Here is a 22,268-nt window from a genome sequence, read left to right as displayed (position 1 = left end):
AAATTAGCTCTAGTAGCAACACTGGATGGGGCCGCACATTTTACCTTTATATAAGAGAGGCATCCAGCCACTTCAGTGGGACTCAGGATGAGCACTGGAATGCAGGTGCACGGCACATTCAGACACCAAACACAACAACATGAACTCTGCATACATAAGTCTGCTTCCACATGTTCTCTGAAGAAAGCAAGATATCCTTACTGACAAACCAAGACATTTTCAGTTGGAAAAACTGTGCATTGTTTAACATATTCAAATTCTTTTCTCCAAGACTTCTGTTTGCTATGCCTTTGACTGAGTTTATTCGCAGCATGTATTTTGTTCATTAATTTTGTTTGCATATGTTGATTTAGAGCGGGTTAAACATGGTGTGGACTTGATGCAACTAACCCTCTCACCCAAGTATTTAAGTAACAAGCTTTTTTTACTTATGTTTTGTAGCAACATGCATACTGCAACTTTCATTTATACTGTAACTTTCCCTTGTCACGCGCTACTGTTCTCCTGTGCAGAAACCACTGGCAGAAGTGAAAAAGCAGGTCACCTAATGATGACAATGTATTTTAAGCATTACAAGCTCTCTTGAAATCCTACCTTCAGCAGCACAGAACGGCAGCTAAATAATTCATTGGGTATTGACAAGGTCCGATAAAAGGGAAGGTCTGGATTGCACTGGGACCAATGACTTCTTTTCCGTGTCCACAAGGAAGATGCATTTCTGCTTCCTTCCCCTTTTGGAAGATTTACATACTTCTCTCTTCACATTATGTTGGGCTCTTAGTGCTACAGTTCTAGCTGGACAGTGTGAGAACTAACTATATCTGCTTTGTGCTGCACATTCATTGAGTGTGACGTCATATGCAGCTGATTCCATAGTCATGTAAGACATGTTCTCAAATCATAAGGCTTTTCCAACACACTGAATAAATGCTTCTTCATTGCGGTTTCTTTTGCAATGTCTAGATTTCCCTTCCCCCTACCATAGACATCTAAACTTAGACTGCAGCCTGTTACAAAGGAGCTTCGATTGTAATCAACATGGCTGCAATGTACAAAAGTGTAGCCCAAATGGAGTTTTAATTTGCTTGTTGGCCCACTGACGTTGCAGTATATGAAAGGCTAAAGTTTATTATACAACCCTTTTTTTTTAAAAAAAGAGCCCTGCTGCTCTATGATATCATTCATACATGCGTCAGAAAACATTGTAAATATGGGAGAAAATTAATTCCTCCCCCCTCCTATGTAATTTGCTCTAAATTGTACTGCAATGACCTGCATCCTTTTGCTGTATATCTATTGTCATGGTACTTCAAATGCACTTAATAAATTGCACCTTCTATGAAAAGAAAAGGTGATGGATTGAAAAATGTTTAGCACAACCATGCATAATTGATAGGCTCCCTAGTGCAAATAAGTGTCTAATAAATAATTAAATTTAATCTCATTATAAGAGTTTTCATAATGGGATAATTTAATTAAATGAAAGCCAAAGGGTTTCTAGGGGTTGAAAGATGCTGGTGTTGCTATATTTGGCTAATGGTCTAGGGATGCTAGAGTGAAGAAGGGTAATTCACAGGGGTGCATGCATTATTTAATGAATCCCTCCGAGATAGAAGAAAGGACAGATCAATGATAAAATGACAAGTTATCATTGCTTACAAAGCACATTTAAACAAACTGAGTAATGTTCAAAGGGGGGGGGGGGAGAGAGACTTTTCAGCTCTCTTGTAAGATAGCCGTATTCTTACTGTCACATGTTCATCCTTCCTTTTTTTCAGAGGCATACTTTTGCTACATTATCACATTATTAAATTTTGTCTCCATGTCAGAGTGAAAATAAAAGCAAAACCTTGCAAGCTACTGGACAGTTAGGTCTAACTGAAAGTTATAATGGATACAGCATGTATATACGATACTAAAAAATTGATAGCTCTGTCATGTGGGACCCATTAACAAGCTTTTTCGGCGGGCAGAGTTTGGGGCTTCGTCTCCAGGAGCACTTAGCTACCCTAGGATGCTCAAGCCATGCAGACTAAGTAGTTATCTTATTTACAGGTGATCAGTTATGAATTAATATGAATGGCAAATTGTGCATCTGAAGTTGGGGCTAAATGTTCTTCTACGAACAACAGTGATCAAGATACAAGACGTTAATAAAAGGAAAAGGAAGTTATCTGGGATAAATTAATTTCTAAGTAGCATGACAGCAGATGCAACCATAAAGTTTCTAATGAAAACAGTGGTTTATATCTGAAGAATATATAACAAAAATATTATGCTACAGTTAGGGTGTGTTTCAAATAAAGGTTCAAGAGAAGAGACCACAGGCTAAAGGAACAAATAAAAATAAGTTAATGGCTTTTGCATGAAAACAGCAGTTATAAATAGAGTTTTTGGAAATGTATCTCTTTAATACCCGACAATGAACTATAACTGCTGCTCCTTAGCTTTCCTGGAAGATGTTTAGAATTTATGCATCTCTATATATTCTCCTTTATAATACAGAAGGAGCTATCACACATTGGCCTGGCCATTGTGACCATGTGAGCACAATGCAGGCTCCTGGAGAGGATCTTACAGCTGGTTTGGGACTTGTAGTATAAACCTTGGTTCCAGCTCATGGTCAATGAGGAGTGAGCTCACTAGGAGCCCTAGTTCAGATGACATGCCAAGACAAAGCTTGGCTTACCTTAGCGTGGTACAGCAGCAAAAAGGACCAGTGAAGAGCAAGGGGCCTGTGCACTTGTCTGGAAGACCTCACGCTCTCAAGGTCAAGGTTTGGCTTAGCCTATTGAACCAGGCTGGTATGTCATTCTTTTTGCACTCTATTTAGACACATTATGCCAGTTTACTATGAAACTGTTTTAGCAATGTGATCCAAATCTCTGACTGGCTTCATATTTGTCCATTTTCATGCATCTAATTTGCCAAAGGACACATTTTCTCTGATCCAATGGCAGCTTCAAAATGGACAAAGATCTCATTCATACTCAGAGATATTCTGTCCACTTTAATGCATAGATGGGGTGGCTTCATAGATAACAAAATATACACATGCAGAACTCTCTATAAAAATTCCAATTTCCTAATCTGGGAATAATCCCAGTCTCCTCCTTTTGCCCCATGTAAAATCTGGACCACTCCATTGCTCTGAAGTATTTTAAAGCAGGACCATTTAGAAAGCCTCCTTCTGCATGATAAAATTTGGGATGAAGCTTTATTTCATTCACAAGACTCTTCAAGAAGGTATACCATACTCCATTCTGGCTCCTGGTCTCAGGGGTCCTCAGAACCCCACATGATCCCCTGTACTCAGAGCATCCCCTAGTGGAGAATTTACTCGAAGGGTTTCATTGCCCCCTCTCATTACGGGACTCCACTCATTTCGTTTTATATAAACTGTGATCTCTCCTGTTTTCTCTTACATAGTTCTTCTGACTCTACTTGTACAATGACCTCTCCTGCTAGCTTTTCCAGCTCCCTCTCCTGCTCCCTCTTTCTGTCTCACCACTATAGATGATAACCCTAGACCCCTTGTGTTCGATTACTCTTCCTCATATGCTCAGGAAGAAATGTGGAAATATAAGATGTGTGTGTGTGTGTGTGTGTGTGTGTGTGTGTGTGTGTGTACACATATATGAGAGAGAGAGAGAGAGAGAGAGAGAGAGAGAGATTTTACTGAAAAGGTGGCAATGCTCAGAACCCTTCCAAAAAGAGGCAAAACACTTACACACTCCTACAGACAAATTAAATGCAGACCATAAAAGAAGCCACTCAGCAGAAACAAACAACCCCCAAACCTCTATTTCTTAAGGGAGCTCAGGAAGCCTGACTGGGGCACTGTGGTGTCCATGGGTGCCATATTGAGGACTTCCGGTTCACTCAACATTGGGGTCTGCCAATCAGAAAAGTGTTTAAATATTTCTAGGTGCACCATATCCTCTGCAGGTGATTTGAGAGCTGATAAAGATGTAATGAAATCCCTAATCTTAGTAATGGTAACTAAGCAAGCATGCAACATGTGTGGGCCAGGCGCTGGTAGAGATCCATGCATTATAATTAGGGATCTAACTATTTAAAGCAGATGAAACAAGATCCCTAAACTTCTATATAAAATTGTTTGAAATGGCCAATATAATCTTTGGCTTTTACATTCTCCATTCAACTTTAATGCCCCCGGCTCTTTAGGAACGTTGCTGGACCTGATGTAATATCAAACTACCTCTGAAAAAGTATTCCCTATGATAACTTTCAGTTTTGCAAGCCATTGTATGTACAGTTGTACCTCGGGTTACATAAGCTTCAGGTTACAGACTCCGCTAACCCAGAAATAGTACCTCAGGTTAAGAACTTTGCTTCAGGATGAGAACAGAAATTGTGCTCTGGCGGCGCGGCGGCAGCGGGAGGCCCCATTAGCTAAAGTGGTACTTCAGGTTAAGAACAGTTTCAGGTTAAGAACGGACCTCCGGAACGAATTAAGTACTTAACCCAAGGTACCACTGTATGTATAATCAGAAGTAAATCACATGAGATCAGTGGGGCCTATTCCCATGTAAACAGGCATAGGATTTTAATCTAAATTCCAGGACTAACAGTACAATCCTAACCACATCTAATCAGAAGTAGGCCCCATAGAAATAAATGGTGCTTGTTCCCAGGTAAGTGGTGATTTAGGATTCTGGCCTAAATCAGTGCTAAAGGAAAAGGACGTAGTCACATAATTTGGCATTTGTTTTTAAATGAGCACCTTTCATTTCACTCCACTACTTTCATCTCCAGAGGTTTCTTGATTGTGGGGAATCCCTCTCCTAAACTACCGTGTGATAGAACAAACGGCATTGTGGACAAGCATATCTGGAACAAGGTATGGCCAATAAAATGGATCATAATTACAACTGGTAACTTTTGTTTTATAACCCACAGTTGCACACATGAAGAGCTAAAAGAAGGAGAATAAAAGATGTATGAGATAAAAGGAATTGTGGTGTGGGAGGTAAGCACAGAACAAAGAACCTTTCCTGGCAAAATTACCTCTCCTCATGTTTGTATTCACTTTCCTTTGCATTAATTCCTGCCAGGTCCTTTAAACATTCAGGTTTGGCAGCCAATTAGGCATTTGATCACCTTGATATTTATGCTGCCAGATGGCTGAATGGTGGTTTGCACATATCTATATAAAAATTACCCCTTTTACCACATCAAATACACATGGCAACTCCTACATCTAACTTTGATTGGTTTCTTTTTATTTCAAAATTATAGATTCTCTCCCCCCCCCCGCCCACTTTATTTTATTATTTTGGTATCTGACTCTTTTGTAAGTGTCATGTAACTAGAATTAATATAGGAATGAAGACAAAGTAAACCTGGAAGAGTTTGTTGTTGTTGTTTTTACTGCAACAGTTTTTAGGAACCACATATAAAGTCAGTGAATGGGGGGCATTTGGTGTTGTTTTTGTTTCATTTGCCTGACAAGAGCCAGCTTTTAAAATCACTATTGAGATGAAAATATTAAGATAAGTTACTTAAATAATTTAATTTTAAACCTTAGCATATATCATGCTGATATAAATGATTTTAATCCTGAATGTATGGTTTTTATTCTATTTTTTAAGCTGCAATTTTTATAGATTTTAACATTTTGGTTGTATTCTCATTATTTTATCTGATCATATATCTGCTTTATTTATCTGATATATATATGTGTATATATATATATACACACACACACACACACACACATATATATATATATATATATATATATATATGACACACACACACACACACAAACACACACACACACACAGTGGTACCTCGGGTTACATACGCTTCAGGTTATATACGCTTCAGGTTACAGACTCCGCTAACCCACAAATAGTACCTCTGGTTAAGAACTTTGCTTCAGGATGAGAACAGAATATCGTGCTCTGGAGGCATGACAGCAGCTGGAGGCCCCATTAGCTAAAGTAGTGCTTCAGGTTAAGAACAGTTTCAGGTTAAGAACGGACCTCCGGAACAAATTAAGTACTTAACCCGAGCTACCACTGTGTGTGTGTGTGTGTAATTTGCATTTTAGCTTTTTACCTTGTAAATTGCTTAATGCTGTTTTTTTTTAATATAAAGTGGTCTATACATGGATTAAATAAATAAAGGGCAGTAACCCACTAAACAGTTATGTTAGAGCAACTACTTTTTGCTGCACAATGTAACTTCTATACTCTATCTTCTCACCACAGGCTTCTCCATGTCCCTCCTAAATTTGCCCAGAAAGGTTGAGGGGAGCCTCCAGAGCAGATTTATGGGGCATGTGGGGAGAGAGGAGGGTATGGAAGTTACACTGCACACAAAATTTGTTGCTTTAGTGTAACAATTTAGTTGAAGACTGCCATAATAATAATAATAATAATAATATTATAATAATAATAATAATAATAATAATAATAATAATAATAATAGCTATCCATCTCTCTTGCCACTCCATGTATCAACTGTCCTGAAATCCCAAGACTGGCTTCTTTTCCATTTCTGGATCATGCACAAATATCAGATATCCCCCAAACCTCTCATTGCCTTACCCTATCTCTTTGCTCTTATCAACACACCCATATCTGACTTTCTCCCATCCAGCTCCATTATCCTCAGGCCTCCTGCTCTCCGAAATGACTCCACTGCTCTCTCTCTCTTGCTGCTCCTAATGCCTAGAACAGACTTCCATCATGCTTCTGTGTGACCAAATCCCCTATTTTCTTCCAGCCCATCCAGCGTTGACACTCTCCTTGTCACCAAACTTTACTGTAATATAAGTACACATAATTAAAATGACCCCATACTATTGTTCTTTCCCCACTTTCTCCTTCCTCTGTTGTTTCTTTTGGGTCTGCTTTTGGATCATATGCTCCTTGGGGATAGGAGCCAGTGGCGTAGCGTGGGTTGTCAGCACCCGGGGCAAGGCAAGTAATTTGCACCCCCTAACCCATGGATTTGCGCCCCCTAACCCTAACCCCCAGATGTTGCGCCCGGTGCCACCGCCCCCCCCTGCACCCCCCACGCTACGCCACTGATAGGAGCCTAACCAGTCTGCATAGTAGTACCATGTGCAAAAATGACAAAATATAAATTAGTAGTAGCAAAATTAGTGCCAATTGTATTTTACTTGAAAATGCGAATGCTACAAAAATAAGTAAAGCTGCAGTGTTTCGTTTAATGGTGTTTTCAGATCCAATGGAATAGAAGTGCAATCAGTCAACCCTTTTCTCCAATGAGCTCAAGGTAGAAGACATGGTTCTTCTTCCCCTCATTTAATCCCCACAACAGCCCTGTGAGTAGGTTAGGCTGAGAAGCAGTGACTGCCCCAAGGTCACCCAGTGTGTTTCATGACTGAAGAGAGATTTGAACCCTGGTGACCCAAGACATGTTTCCTCACTCTAACCACTACACTACATGGATCATGGGCAATCAATACCTGACATTTCTGGTTCTGAGCAAACACAGGTTGTGTCAGAAGGAAAATGAACTGGTATTTATTCATATACAGTATATTAGTAAATTTGTATTACTGTAACATTTCTATATGTATTTTTGTAATATGTTTAAGTTGTCTGTTGTTGCTTCAGTTTTCTGTACACTGCTTAGAGATATTTTATCTATATTAAGCAGTATAGAAATTAAATAATCCACCATCCATCCACATCAAATACAAACACAGCTTTCTTACATGCCAAAACCTTGGCCTATATCGAGGATGAAGACATGGTGTGATGAAGTTATTTGTTTACATGGCTGCAAACTGGAAAGATCCCATTTAAAAACAATCCAAAATAGAAGCTTTCTTGTGCACAAGTTCCTCTTGCACAACCACCTATATTGCTCTTATTCTGTATCCTAATAAAAATTACCTTAATCTGAGGGAAAGACTAGCCATTAAACTTAACAAAGACCATATGCTTTCCATTTTAGATGCATTCAACTGGTCATGAAAGTTTCCTATGAGTTGCAGGTATGGCTCTTTTTCACAAGAGTCTCTGCCCTTCTAACATTTTAGCAACATGAGCACATGAATTTAAAACATCTCAGACACCATGATGCATTTCCCTAGCAGAAACTATAAAGAAAATTCTCATCAGATTTCCTAACAAATTTTAGAGCTGTTTCCTCTGTACATCTTTTTGTACTTCCTAGGGGTGTTTATTTTCATCAATTATTCATGTAGGTTTCAGTGAAGCTGAATACTAATAAATTTAAGAGGTGAAACCAGAGGCCTTCACGGCTGCCTGCAGGAGGGCGAACAAAACTCTAAGCTTGCTCCAGAGTTATTAGTATTACAGAGCAATACCATACTCACATTACACAGGAACCCAACATGCACTGCTGCTATGCTGGTGGAATGACTGCCAATTCCAATGTGAGTGCAGCCCAGGAACGGAAGGGGAAAACACACAAGTAGAAAATACAGACATGGACTGAGACCATGAGAGGCGCCCACAACAACCTTGGAAATGTCATCAAGGACAACCAATCAGGGCTGTGCTGCTGCCCCACACTCAGAGAGCCCCTCACCCAAGCACACAACCCCACATCTGACACAAACGACAATGCTTGGTCGTTCCTGCTCTAGCAGCCCTTGTGGCACAGCCAGCAAAACCCCAGGTATTCCTTCCTGCCATCCAAATTGGTGGCCATCACTGTATCTACTTGTAGAGAACTCCAAAACTTAAAAATAAAAAAATTCCTTCCAGTAGCACCTTAAAGACCAACTAAGTTAGTTCTTGGTATGAGCTTTCGTGTGCATGCACACTTCTTCAGATACACTGAAACAGAAGTTGCCAGATCCTTCTATATAGTGAGAAGGTGGGGAGGGGTATTACTCAGAAGGGTGGTGGGAATGGGTGATTGGCAGATAGCTGAGATGAGCCTGTTGACGACTCTTAACGACCGCAATAGGTCTTACAGGAAAAGGCAAGGGGTGAGAAGGTGAAAAATGGCTTAGTCATGTATAATGAGATAAGAATCCAATGTCTTTGTTCAGACCAGGTCTCTCCATGGTTTTAATCCAAAACTTAACTATGCCCTTTGTGAAGAAATCTTTCCAATTTCTGTCAATTAGCAATAATCACGCCTTTCAGCTTCACTGGATGGCTCCAAGTTCTAATATTATGGGAGATGGAGAAAATCTCTGTCTGCTTTCCCCACATCTGTTTGCATGTGTAGTTGCTTGGCCAGCTAGAGATACATATCTGACTTCAGCGAATATCTTTAGGCTACGTTCCTGTACCCACTCGCCAGGGAGCAACCTCTCTTAAGCTCAGTGGGTCTTCTTTTGAGTAGGATTGCACTGTGAATCTGTTGGCTTTAAATATGGTTTAAGAAGCAATTGAAAAAGAGAATTGCTAATCGGCCAAGGCCAGGACGAACTTATAAAATGTAGTCCATAGAAATAGCTGCTGCTGGATTCATTGAGGGTTTCATCTATAAACAAGCACATAGAAAAGCTATCATTTTCTCCCCAACCCTTTAAATACTAATCAATCCACATAAAGATCACATAGATTAATCCACTTATCAAAGGAAGCTGCATTTACTAGTATAGTATGTACTTTATGAATAGAAAAAGTGAAAACAAAAATCAGAATAATTTCATGGGCCCCTGTCAGAAAAGTTATATTCAGCACTTGATTTATGTGATCCATTTATAATATGGCACCCTACTGACTAAACATTGCCATTTACAACAAACGGAGAAATAATTTGTTTAGCTGTATAATCAGAGCAGAGGCCACACACAATAAAAGAAAGCATTCTGGTTTTAAAATGAATAAAAATTGATTGTGTCCCTATAAAAAGTAAATTGGCAGAGTGTTAATTGCATTTCACATAAACATCTGTAGCAGTCTGACTCGTTACTGTGCTGTAATGCAATACAGGACACTCAGGAATAAATGCATCCTTCCAGATGAGTTCATAGATATATTCTAAAAGCGCCTGATGAGATTGTAAAAATCTGATTAGTCAGAACTGCTAATGACACTTAAAACAAAGGGAAATCTTTAAATAAAGTTATTTTGCTTTCCTTCCCTCCTGACAAATTACATGCAAATCAGCATTGATTGAAAAATGTTGCCTTCAAGGTAATTCATACTAATGAAGAAAAAGGCCATCCAACTTCAGTAAAAAATATAATTGGCAAGTTATTCAACAATTAGTAAAGTCTACTCAGCTTTTCCCTTTGTGGTTTAATGGAATAACTATATGAATGCCTGTTTTCTCTTTGTCCCTAGGTTAAAAGCACATTCTTTTATTTATATGAATATGTATTATGTGCCTTTCTGCCACAAAAACATACAGAGTGATGCAGAATGGGTTTTAGATTGCTAAACATTACCAGAAACAAACAATAAGATACAATAACAACAACAACAAAATAGTTTCTCCACCCCAGATTTTAGGTGCCTCAGTATCACTTTGCAGCAGAACTACATTACAGAGAGCTTCCATGGATTGGAGAAGTGGATTCCAAAGCTCTACTAGAGTCACCACAGAGAAGGCCCTGCAATGTGTCCCACATGTTCTTTCTTCACAGAACAGTAGCATGACTTGTCATTGAATTGTGGGGGTCAATAGATTGTGACTATTCCAAGTTAAATTACTACCTTCAGGCAGCCTTACAAACAATTCTGCAAAGGTTTTTGTCCACAAACATTTGTACTAGCTGCATTTCCCCTTCATACCTATATTAGGCTACAATCGAAACCCTGGTTATTACTGAGGAGCTCACTTGTAATTCCAAATTTCCAGAAGCTAAACTGTGCTACCTATAGCATGCAAATTTACAGATAATTGGGGAGAAATAGTAATATGTAATTATCAAGCAAGCATTGTAAAAGTCAATGCCTGCTACTCCTATATTTCTTACCTGCGTATGGCTTATTATTATTATTATTATTATAAGGGACAACCAAGGACAATTGTTGGTATAAGAAATGCAGAAATGCTTGTTGTTGTTGTTGTTTAAAAAAGCTTTTAAAAACTTCCCAAATGCCACCCGTTCCTCCCAAATGCCAAAAAAAGTATTGCAAAACCAGCCCTATTCTACAGTGTGGTGTAGTGGTTAAGAGTGGTGGACTTGTAATCTGGTGAACCAGGTTCACTTCCCCGCTCCTCCACATACAGCTGCTGGGTGACCTTGGGCTAGTCACACTTCTCTGAAGTCTCTCAGCCCCTCTCACCTCACAGAGTGTTTGTTGTGGGGGAGGAAGGGAAAGGAGAATGTTAGTCGCTTTGAGACTCCTTCGGATAGTGATAAAGCGGGATATCAAATCCAAACTCTTCTTTTTCAGTGTGAACTAAATGAAACCAGTGAAACCAAATGACAAGAAGTTCAAAACATACAAAAGGAAGTACCTATTCCCACGGCATACAGTTAAATTATGGATTTTGCCACCACAAGATGTAACGATAGCTGTCAACTTGGATACTTTTAAAAGTATGTTGAACAATTCTATGGAAGATAATGATATCAATGGCTATTAGAAATTATACTGATTTAATTTATGAATCGCCTTCTACATGTGCCTCAATGCAATTTACAAACATAGCACAAAAAACAACTAAAGATAGTTTTCAAAACAATACAAAATGAACACCTAAGGCAGAGACCTTTCAATCCATGTGGGAAAACATGTTGACACCAAAATGCCGTCTTCTTTTTTTGAAGTACAGATAGCAGTCGCCTTTAGAATCTCAATAGGAATGCTGTTCCACCAACACAGAGAGACTATACATTTTTTCCAGTATCAGATGTGGTATGCCTCTGAATACCAGTTGCTGGGAGCATGAGCAGAAGGCTAATATTCTGCTCATGTCATGCTCATATGGCAGCCTCATATGGCAGGGTTGACCATGGAAAGGACAACAAAGAAAAAGATTTGTGTTGAATTTTGAGAGTGACATCAATGTAACCTTGAACTGAGTTTGAACATGTATTTTAATTGCATTTTTAATTTTTTTAACGAATTGGTTTTGCTTTAATTCATTTGTTATGCTGTTCAGCTGACTCACCAGGAAGCATTTGTGGGGGGAAGATGATCCAGGGGCCAGAGAATCCAATGATCAGAGGGGCGAGACAAGCAGGAAGCAGCAAGGTTGGACCAGGAACCACAAACGTTGTTACCAGCATCTGATTGCTGCTGGAAGCTCTGCTTAAGAAGGCTGAAGCCAGCTGGTTGTCATCAATGCCTTTTCCTCTGTGTCCTTGAAGACTGATCAGCTGCACGTGGGGTCAATCCACCTTCTCCCCCTTCAGGCTGCTGTTCAGCAGGTGAAGCTGACTTCTGGCCTATGACACAAACTTCCACAGAACAGGACATAAATAAGTAAATCAGTTTTATCCTCATGACAAATTGAGAGTTAAGTTGAGAGATAGGGGTTAGTGTGGGACTATTCAGTGAGCACTTGGAGGGGTCAAAATATCAAACTGCCATTCCACCTATGTGACAAAAATTAAATAGGACAACGGGTATGACATGCTCGTTTTGCAGTCATTTCATATGCAACTCACTATAATGAGATCCAACTGCTCTCAAGAGTAATATCTTATTTATATTGATTTTTTTAAAAAAAGTATGAACACAGAACATTAAGTATAGTTTGGTCGCAAATGAAGAACACACACTCCAAAAAACCTTGGGTGGAATTTAACACTGCATTATTACAATTTTTCCGTCAAGGCAAGCTTTTGCTTTCCAGATGGAACTCTCTTCCCTCTACTTAACCAGCGTGCTGTTCTGGGGGTTCTCTCCACCTTGCAGAGCAGATGTGTGGGAGGCACGGTGGCAAGCCCCATTGTGCTAATGGGGTCCTTGTGCTGGCTTCTGCTAGTGCACTGGGTTTGTTGAATTGAGCCCTTTATTTAGATTTATTTTGCCCCCCCAAAAAATGTTAGAGTAGTGTAGGAAACAAAATATGGAATATGAGCAGTGCTTTTTTTTTTTTTTTTGGTAAAACATGAAGTGCTGGAACCTTTGTATTGATAAATGTGCCATGTGTGCCTGAACAGAATGAATGCCATCGGCAGCAAAAGAGAGGGGGGGGAGAGAGGTGCCAGCCACAAAAAGCAGCGAATATAAGGATGTAATTTTATCTTCATAAGTGTGTGCAAATGGAAGGCAGCTTCTGCAACACTCTGGAGCTTGCTGTATTTACCCCCCAAAACAACAACAACAACCCCACAACCCTGCAAAAAATTAGGGGTCCCTGCTGAGCACTCTGGAACTGCACAAGAATTGGGAAACAACCCAAAACTGGACAAAGTAACCTTGCATACAGTGGAACTCCACTGGCAGACAATATTTCCACCAAATTTTGGGTGTTTCTCATATCTCACTACACTTCTGTGTGATAAAACCAACGCTGTCCAGATGGGCACCTGAAGAGACTTTTTTTTGGGGGGGACAGGGGGCTTTAAGTGGAGAGGAGGAGCAGGAAAAGATTGTTTGCACAACTATTGATCACAACCCACAGATTATATCAGTTCATTTCTATATCCATCTATCTATCCACCTTTTCATCTATCTGCCAATATCCAGTATAGAGAAAGTAGTCATTTTCCATCTACATGTTAGAAATTGTCTGTAAGAACTGACACAGCACTTTGCCAGGGCAATAAAAGAAAGCCTGACAGCTGCAATTTCCTACAGATATGTAGAAGTCTTGCGTGATCCTCTGGGGAATGTTTCCCTTCTATAGCCTGTGTCAGGAAAGCTCATTCACTTCTAGAAATACTGGCCTCCATTCCAGCTGCATTCACTATTTAGTATATCTATGAAATAGGCTACAGATATTAATAAGCACCAAAATAAAAATGGTATATAAATGCACTGAGTGCTTCCCCCACCTTTCCCTAGTGGTTTAGATAGATTTTCATTTCTAGGTTTGTTCATTTTGTCCATTACATTCAAATCGCTTTGGAGTACAGTGCAGCATAGCGTAAAAGTTGCACGGCAGCTCTTTTACAAACCTGCCTTAAATAACAAATTATATTAAGCCAAGCTAAGCATTGCAGTTAAAGTAGCCAGCCACTCCTCTGGGAGCGAGACCCACTGGTGCCTTGTGCTGTCTGCTGATGAGGACTAAATATATTATCCGCATTCTCCTCAACATTCCAGTTTGAAACTTGCATGCCAGTCATTGCGCTACAAGTGAATAAACAGCTGCAGTGAGGCAGGCAGTTTGAAATCTTGAAACATCCATCAGTTCACAAACCTGACCGAAGAAGTAATCATGTATTATACGAGTCTGGCAAAAGAAAAGGAGCTCCTGTCTGCCTGTCCAATTGGTGGGACTGAGTTGGAGAAGGAGGACACATACAGCAAATAGGAGCACCTACTCTTATTTCTGAAATTATGACACAACTCTGCTAATTGGGGTTTTTTATGGTTTCTTGCATTTGTTTGGCAGTTGATGCAAAGAAATCTCAAAGAGACAATGGGCAAAACTCAACCATGGTAGTGCAGCAGCCATCTTGCTAGTGGGAGCCCTGTTCCTAGTGTAGTACAACAGCAAATTCAGGTCTAGGACTTTCCCAGCGCTACCTGAAAATACCAAGAATTTAACTTGGCTGCGTGCAATGCATGTGCTGTACCACTAAGCTACAGCCCTTCTGCTGTTTCCCAAATAACAGATGTCCTAGAAAGAAAATACCTAGTGAATGTACAAATCTATGTAAATGGCAAGTCATCAAAAAAATTCTTACGCAGAAGTTCCTGTTACTAAAAAAAAAAAAGGGAACTCATCTTGGTCAGACTTGGAGGCACAGATGAAACAAAGAGGGAAGAGAAATAGAACTTTGAAAATTGGGAGTTTGAAAATTAGCAGCAGTCATTTGTGCACACACCCCTACAGCTATTGGGAGTCACAGTGTGAGAAAAGTCAAGGAAGGAATGCATTTACGTTGTGGGTAGAAAAAAAAACACAACAACAACAATTGGTTCTGAGAAGAATGAGGCAGGAAGACCCCATCCCTGCAGAAGTTACAACTGCCCCAGCAACTGATTTGCAGCTGTATTCTTTTCAGCCCCTGGGATTGCAGAAAAACCTTGGGTATACGTAGCCCAGTTCACTTGCAAGTCCACCCATGGGAGGAATCATGTGGACACAAGTAGTTGGTAGAACTGCCAGTGCAAACTGCCAGTGCAGGTGCACTCCAAGTGCAGCAACAGATACATGGTACTGCACCCTAATGTTGTGAACATAAATGAATGGAGGGATATAGAACAGAACCAAGCAACTGGGGAGCAGCGAGGATTAATTATGCAGTAAATTAAATACTAGGGGAAATGCCACTGTGCAGCAGACAGCTAGTTAAATTCATTTATGGTAGGTTGGGTGAAATCCTGTATCTTATCTCATTGTGCTCTCTTGCTGGACAGCTCCCCTCCTGTCCAGATCATCTTGATCTATATTCCCCCCTGGACAGCTCCTTGGTGTCTCTATTAAGGTAAGGGTGGTAGGAGTAAGAGAAAGTATTGTATTCAACATTTTATTTCCTGGATCATATACAGACATAGCTTGTTGATTGTATTGTGCTTCACAGATATTCCTCCTTATGAGGACATGGGTGCAGCTGTAGACAGCCTGGCAGCTTTCACAGGAAGGAAGCCCCCCCCCCCCGCCACCCCTATTTCTGGCCACAGAAGTGGAGCTGCTAGAGCTGGACTGAGTTTTTCCCCTCCCACCCATGCAGCCTGACTTAATAAACTACAATAACTTTTATATGCACTGGGTAACAACAACAACAACACCACCACAATGTGTGACTTGCTTTATTGCGATATTTGCTTTTTTTTTTAGGTGACCTGGAACCAAACTTGTGATATCTGTACACTTTTGTTAGCAGAATTTCCCTTTCCCTTTTGGAAACAGTAAACATTTCCACATTCCATTTCAAGTTATGCATAAGAACCAGTGCCACTGGATGGAGATATTTGTCCCAATCTGCTTCAAAAAATTTAATTTGGAATATTTATAGACTGCTGAACATTATGAAATGCCATAGCAATGTACAACAATAAAAATGCAATTTTAAAAAGCTCTCTGACGGCAAACTGAATATTGCCTGGATTTATGTTGAGCTTTAGAGTTTGTGGATCAACATCTGCCTTCCATGGGAGCTCTCCCAGGTCCTGAAGAGCCAGTCCTTTGAAACCTATTTCCTTTGGTAGGACAAGTCTTGCTCAAAACTGGTGCCATCCAAACTTTGTGTAAGCAATGTGGTCTTGCCCAAACATAGCAAATAGTTTCTAATGTGAAAGCCTCTTTGTGCATACAGTTCACCTTGCTGAATAAGCATGAATGCATATTCAGTATCTACAATGGGATATAGTTTTACATACTATATTAAGATTGTGTTGTTCACAAATTCTTGTTCTTGAGGGTTTTTCTTAAAGATGTGCCTCAGAGTTTAGGACAAAAAATGCCAAAGTTATAGATATTAATGCAACTTAAAGGGGCTTCACTTTAGCTGGCTCATGCACCAAATTCTTGAAATGTAGTTAATTTCCATCAGTTGCATGCATAGCAATCACTAAGCATCTTCTCACAGTTCATTTTCAGATTCATCTAACAACTATTAAAAGTTTAAAATAATTTTGAAGTTAGTTTTTAGTCATACAGATTTATGTGGTCTAGACCAGCTGGATCTCACTAGTTTTTGCCATCAGTGTTCAGAAGGCCACAACTGGGAGATATTTGGCAAAGATCCAGATTTATGTGCATTCTGCTCTGCCTTAACAATGAATAGCAGCCATCATAATTTTCACAAGGACAGACACAAACAACAAATTAGATGGGTTATCAGCCACATGCTTCACCTTTAGTTCAAAGCAAGAAACACATGAAGTTTCCTTTCATTTCTTGCAGGGGGTATACAAATCAGAAATAATTATACCACCTGACTTTATATATGTTGTTTTAACAAATAATACTTGTTCTCATGGAAGACAGCCCATGTTGCTGTTTTGTTGTTTAGTCGTTTAGTCGTGTCCAACTCTTCGTGACCCCCTGGACCAGAGCACGCCAGGCACTCCTGTCTTCCACGGCCTCCCGCAGTTTGGTCAAACTCATGCTGGTAGCTTCGAGAACACTGTCCAACCATCTCGTCCTCTGCCGCCCCCTTCTCCTTGTGCCCTCCATCTTTCCCAACATCAGGGTCTTTTCCAGGGAGTCTTCTCTTCTCATGAGGTGGCCAAAGTATTGGAGCCTCAGCTTCAGGATCTGTCCTTCCAGTGAGCACTCAGGGCTGATTTCCTTCAGAATGGATAGGTTTGATCTTCTTGCAGTCCATGAGACTCTCAAGAGTCTCCTCCAGCACCATAATTCAAAAGCATCTATTCTTCGGCGATCAGCCTTCTTTATGGTCCAGCTCTCACTTCCATACATCAGACAGCCCATAAACAGCCTTAATTCCAGCCATTTCACAGGAAGGAGTTTTCAACACTGATCCTACACTTGTAAATATTCAGTTCTAACTTTTCAAACGACTTCTACCAACCACACATATGTTCTCTGTAGCTTAAACCTTTTTCTCATAAATCCCTGCCCACCACCATTGCTCCTACCTTTCTATCATTCATATACTTGACACATTCTCCTCTTTCTTTTCCTTCAAATCCCAGCTCACATCTGCCATATTTGACCTGTGGTTCAATATATATCAGGGATCTCATCAAACACCCTAGAATCTAGATGCACCATATAAGCAGAAAGGGCCCAAGCCGGTGGAGGGCATTGGCATCGAGGGCTGGGCTGGTGCACAGTGGGCTTTGTTCACCCTCCATGCCCTGCCCCCCCACCAGCATGCACACACGTGTGCCCCGGGCACCACAGACACACGGTCTGACGCTGGCACAGCAGGATATAAAACAGCCCAGTTATTAAGCATAGAATATCGCAGAACCTAGTTGTACTCACCTCTGAATGGACATGTATAGGATTGCTTTGACAGGTTGCATTCCCATACCCACTTATCTAGAAGCAAATCTCAGTGAAATCCATGGGATTTACTGCTGAGTAGACATGTGCAGGACTGCTCTGTACTTGACATTTCTATACTAGGCTCTTCTGCCCATAAAACACTCTGAATGGCTTTGCAATGTAACAAATATATAATAGGAAATATATCTATCAAGAAGCAAAAACAAACAAACAAATCCCCATGTCAATAATGCTACCATCAGTAAACTTGAAAAACCAGCAACAGTAGCCATAATGGAAGCCTGGAAACAAAACCAGAACAGAGTTAACCAGGGACTAATTTTGCTGGAAATAGTTTGAAAACTAATGTTTGTTTAAATCAAACGCTATATCTCATAGCCAATGCTATTTATCACCTGCAAATTCACAAAAGTTAACTGTTTTTTTAAAAAAGTGGGAATGTCTTTTATATAAAAAATAAAAGCAGTGCATGGTATAAACATCTCATATATGAACACTTTGTTTCTAGCCTGGTTATCTTCAGGACTGCTAAGTCTTTCTAAATTAGTCCAAGCATTTTCTCTTTGTTTTACCTAATATTTGAAAATGGCAAAAAAAAAAAAAAAAAAAATCCCCATGGGTCATTGAAAATTATCCTTTCATTCCAGCCGCCTGTTTCAAGTCAGTCAAAACATTCCAGACTTCAAAAGGGAGCTTTGCCTGCTTAGGCCATTTTGGTGTCTTTCTATGGTTGGCCTATGAGGGATTGGTTATTTGGATAAATTAATTTGTGGAGCCTGCTGGCCTTCTAGAAGACCTCAGTGTCTGACTGCAAATTAGTTCTACTGAACATGCAGAAATCCCTGGGCAGACTAAAAGAAATAAATGGTGATAAAATCTAATACTACGATGTTTGTAATGTGATTTTATTCTGCCGTAGACTGCAAGCAAAGCTAATGTTGAATTAAAAAATTAAATATTATATATATGAAAGCATAAAAATCAGATCAGTATCCTAGTCACAGCAGAGTAGGCAAAGTTCCAGCTTTAAAGTGAAGCTTCCAGCAGGAATCTTTTGCAGGAACAAACAAAAAATGTCCCAGTTTCCACAAAATCAACGAGGTATTTACATTACGGATGCACCCTGCTTAAGCCAGGAAGTCACACAGTTGAATTCTGCTTGAGTTCAGGGCTGTGAATAAACTGCTATGCAGTCATTTAATGCATAGTTGTACAAGTGCCTAAGGATAGTTTATCCTTAAGGAAGAGGAGAGATTTGTGAGCCAAAACTAACAAACATGGCTCCTCAAGCGGAACAATGGGCCAGAAACTCAGTAAAAAAGAAAATAAACTTTCCTGGCAGTTTGTTTTTTACTATTAAGAACTAAGCTACAACTTTATCAAGACTTTCCTGAAGAGGTAAAATATTTCACATACATCCTCATGTTCTCAAGGCTGCTTGAACGTTTATGGAGGACGGTGTAATCCCGTTTTACTGTGCTTAATCCACTTTCAAAACAGACACTTGTATATTTGCTACCTAAAGTGCAGCCACACCTGGAAGCAAAGATTTCCATCTAAAGGTATGCATTACATACCACATTCCCAATTTTATATTGTTCTCTTCACAGAAAGTGCCATATAATTTGGGCAACAGAGCTTGATACTTCTCCAAACAAAAATTCATATTGAATCACTTACTTTGTTTAATCTGAAGGAGCAAAAATTACATTTCAGTATCAGACCTTATGGGTACTTCAGCAGAACTGCCAACAATACAAAGAAACACAATAGTCCATTTCATAGGACCAGGTGGCAGAGGAAGGAAGAATGGGCAGGCCCTACCCTCCAACTAACGCATGCACACTAGATGTGGTGTGATCCACTATGACGCCAGGATCACAGTACTGGACAGCCACCACCACTTCAGACTCAAACTTTCTCAGGCTACAAACTCAAACACACTTACTAGTGAGAAATCCCCACTGAGTACAGTGATTGTACTGGAAAAAGTACACAGGATTGTGCTGTAAATGTTTTGACACTCCCTTCCCCCTCCCCCCTTTATGGGACACTGGGTTAAACCACAGAGCCTAGGACTTGCCAATGAGAAGATCAGCAGTTCGAATCCCCGCAACGGGGTGAGCTCCCGTTGCTCAGTCCCTGCTCCTGCCAACCTAGCAGTTCGAAAGCACGTCAAAGTGCAAGTAGATAAATAGGTACCGTTCCGGTGGGAAGGTAAACGGCGTTTCCGTGCACTGCTCTGGTTCGCCAGAAGCGGCTTAGTCATGCTTGCCACATGACCAGAAAGCTGTACACCGGCTCCCTCGGCCAGTAAAGCGAGATGAGTGCCACAACCCCAGAGTCGGCCACAACTGGACCTAATGATCAGGGGTCCCTTTACCTTTACCTCCCCCCTTTTAAAGACCAGGTTTATGCTGGTTTCACTCTGATTTTCTAAGTATTTTACAGAATTCAAAAATAATAACAAACAAAAGGAGAGGTGACTGAGTCCAAATAATACATCACTTGTAGAATGTTCACAGTTATTTTTGCAGAGTAGCCTTTGTCTCACCACACTGAAGACAGACATGGCTGTAATCACTTAATATGAACAGGCATTTCTGAATACAACAGAAGCAAGTAAGCAAGTGAAAGATAAACTAAAACAGATAACTCAGGAAGAACTCTTAGATTTCTGTTCCTAGGTATATTAACTATTTAGTAGCTGGTTTTCCCACAGTAAAGTGGGTATTAATTAAAGGCTATTGCTTATTCCAGCAATAGTATCCAAGGGCTGTTTATCCTAGACAGCCTTTCCCAAATAATATTTGAGGTTGCGGTGGTCTAAGAAACAGGGATCACTATTCCCATGGGAGATTTTTTTCTAAAAAAGACCAGCTTTAAGAGCTAAATCTGCAACTAAAGGCTCCCTCTATACTCTGTTGCACAGTATAGCTTTTGATTTAGATTGACAAGACTGTAGAGCGTTTTGTGGAGGGAAATTAGATCTTTTTACAAAATAATTCCTACAAATTTTGTCTTTGTGGATTTTTGTACAAATTCAGTCCAGTATTTCATATTTGGCAATTAATTCCTTCCCCTCCCTTCATTTTGCATGTTATTGTGATTATTGCATAAAGAGTCATAAGAGTCATTTAGTCTACAGACAATATGCAGTATTCAAGAACAAATTATTGATTTTTCTTTCAGTTATCTTTTCTTAAATTCCACCAAATGTAGAAAATTCTACTTTCTGATGTTTACACCAAAAGCACTCTGTTTTGTGGTTTCTTGTTTTTCCAATTTGATCCTTTTAATCTGCCTTAAGAGTACCATTCCATGTATCCGATGAAGAGATCTCTGGCCCATGAAAGCTTATGAATAAATTTGTTTACCTTTAAGGTGTCAGAAGATTTTCTTATATTGCTGCAATAAAACAACACCTCTGCTCTTCAAAAGTTTGTCCCTTGTTCAGCACAGCGCCTAACACTGCTTCAAATACACCTAAAACAAAGAACACCAAAGTCTCAGAAAAGCTTATTAACAAAACAAATTAGACTGTTTTAAGGTTAAAATATTGGCTGACTCATTGGCAGTAGCACCATGATTTTTCCTGTGACATTTACACTAAGCATAAAGCAATAACTTTAAAATTAAATACATTTGCAGTTCAGCTTTGATGTAGCCTTTAACCTCTCATGGTATAATAAATCCATAGCTCCAGATCATTAAGAGCGGGACATTGCTTTAAGGAGTTTCCAAGCACTCAGTTATGACAAAAATAATTACCGCTTTAATGGCAATAATTCTTTCCTCAGGGGTGACATGCTGTTTACTTACAGTCTATCCATTTATCCCCGGAGGGTCTTCCATTGAAGATATCTTCTTCCAAATTATATGTTGGCTGTAAAGCTACAGTGCGCTTCAAACTAGCACCTGTAGAAGAGAGTAGTGCATAGCTGTATTCATTTGTTGGCATGAAATTAAGAGCAGATTGTCGTATGTGCAGCTTTCCGTGGAACAACATGTACACACACGTCAGGAGCATTCATCTTCAATGAATTAGACTGATCTTTAAAATAAATATTCTCGGTGGGTTGGCCATGACAACCAGCATGAGCCCCAACACAGGAAATTATAGCTCTCTTGTTAGTTAGCAGCTGAAGTGAAGAGAGGCAGCCATGAATGGTTTTTGGTAGCCAATATTTCTGTGCCACTGGGACACAAGAGATGAGGGGCTTTTCTTATTTGGTGCCACGCTCGTTCTTACATTTGCTTCCCACCAGCATCAGTGACCA

General features: G+C 39.9%; 1 long non-coding RNA gene across 1 annotated transcript; it reads right to left on the bottom strand.

Annotated features, from left to right (window-relative positions):
- Positions 1–11,669: 11,669 nt before the first annotated feature.
- On the bottom strand, positions 11,670–21,945 carry LOC310713444. Its single transcript, XR_014529252.1, has 3 exons — positions 21,811–21,945; positions 21,366–21,474; positions 11,670–12,346 (listed from the first exon to the last, which is right to left on the bottom strand). It is a non-coding gene; the product is annotated as an uncharacterized lncRNA (long non-coding RNA).
- Positions 21,946–22,268: the final 323 nt, after the last annotated feature.

This window comes from Podarcis liolepis (genome assembly GCF_965112155.1).
Source record: "Podarcis liolepis genome assembly, chromosome: 8".
Classification (NCBI taxonomy): domain Eukaryota; kingdom Metazoa; phylum Chordata; class Lepidosauria; order Squamata; family Lacertidae; genus Podarcis; species Podarcis liolepis.
Note: the sequence above shows the minus strand (reverse complement) of the source record. Positions and strands in the feature narration are given on the sequence as shown.